Raw genomic sequence first — 1,793 nt, 5'->3', positions numbered from 1 at the left:
CACCCCTGCACCTGCCCAAAGAGTAGGGGCTCTTTAACCCCTGCCCCTCCAAGGCTAGGTGAGAGTGGGGATGTCCTAGGCAGGAACACCCTGTCCCTGAGCCTTTCTCCATGCTGGTAGGCACCTGTAACCTATTCTCTGCAGCCCCCACCCTTCCCAGGGTTATGGAACACAGGGAAGAACAGGCCCCTTCTCTCCCCCCAGCAATTTGTGGCTCTGAACCATACTACAGTCTCCACACTTGAGACCTCGAGGCTGAAGTACTAGGGAGCAGGGCTCCAGCAGGTAGCTGGCTGGTGGGCCTCACTGATGGGGGCTTGGCATCAGTTAGAGCGCTGCCAGCTGGGCAGACCTTGCAGGGAGGTCTGCTGGCCCTGGCAGGACCCTGCAACCCTGGACTCCCACCTGGAGTCAGAGAAGGGTACGGGAGAGAAGAAGAGGATCAGCAGGCTAAGACAGGGCCGAGGCAAGCCTTCTGCTGGAGCAGGACAAATGTCAGCAGGATGGGAATAGAGACCACCTCATCCTGGGACACCTAAGGCCTAGATTCTGGGCACCGTGGAGACTCTTGGCACCTTCTCTCCTCTGGGGTCAGAGCCAGCACCCTGCCTCCCACACCCTGTGTGCACACATCATGTAAGGAGCAGCCTCCTATGGCACTGCCGGTATCCCGGGACTAATCTGATCCCTGAACATCAGGAAACCCCAAATTGCTCTGCCTCAGTCAAGAGGGGTCCCTAGGGCTCCAGGACCAGGAATCAGGGCTCAGAAACCGGCCTCCCCAGAGGGCATTTAAAAGAGAAGCTGGGGAAATGCCAGCAACTGTTTATAGCCCATGGGAGATGCCAGCCTAAACCCAGAAAGCATGTCCTCGTTCTCCTGCCAGCCACGGGGTAGGCATCCTGCTCTAGAGCTGGGAGACCCCAAAGGCCCAGAGAGGGCAGGAGACTCATCTAAAATCCCACAGCTCCTGAGCCGCACAGCCCTGAGAGCCAAATAACGGGGGAAGAGACGATGCCTCCTAACACAGGGCACAACGTGGGGGGGCGGGGGCCCTGGAATGGAGACACTCATTCAGATGACCAGAACAGGCCCTCAGCCCAGGACAGGAGGGGTGGGCCTGGTTAATGGGACAGTGGGGCTGAATAGGCCTCCTGGTGGGGCAGTGAAGCATCCAGTTGGTCTACGTGGAGCTGAGGCTGTCTGACAGTCTGTAGGTCTGTAGGGTGGTTGCTAAGGAATGGAGGAAGTGAATTGTCTTGTCAGCTGTTTAGGTGACCCAGCCATGGGGCAGGAAGCAGATCAAAGCTGAGAGTAGAGGGGGCGCTAGGTATCATCGAGGCTCATCCTCACAGCTGGCTAAGCAGACTGGAGGTTGGAAGCTGAAGAAGCCCTTCCAACTCCCCTCCCCCAATGACAGTGCTATGAAGTCTCTAGAGGAAGCACCCTTGACTCCTGACCCCAACAACCCAGCCTCTCCTGATTTTCTGACAGCCCTTCCTTGGCTTCTCTGGGGTCCAAGGGCATGGTATTTACTTCCTTTATCCCAGTCCTGTCCTCCTGGAAGATTCTGAGCTCTGGGCAGATAGAAAACATGTCTGGCTAATGTCCATACCCCTCCCCACCTGCCAGCCAACCCCAGGGGCTGAGAAAGACAGGGGCACACAGGCTGTTCCATATTCGAGGCAATGAATGATTTTGCCATAAAGTCTTAGAAATGTACTGGGCCTTGTAGTCAGTCAGTTGACTGAGGGGTTACCCAGTGCAGCTGGGAACCGAGGACCACGTGTGTG

Source organism: Vulpes vulpes, chromosome 9 (genome assembly GCF_048418805.1).
Source record: "Vulpes vulpes isolate BD-2025 chromosome 9, VulVul3, whole genome shotgun sequence".
Classification (NCBI taxonomy): Eukaryota; Metazoa; Chordata; class Mammalia; order Carnivora; family Canidae; genus Vulpes; species Vulpes vulpes.
The sequence above is the reverse complement of the archived record's forward strand: the minus strand, read 5'-3'. Positions refer to the sequence as shown.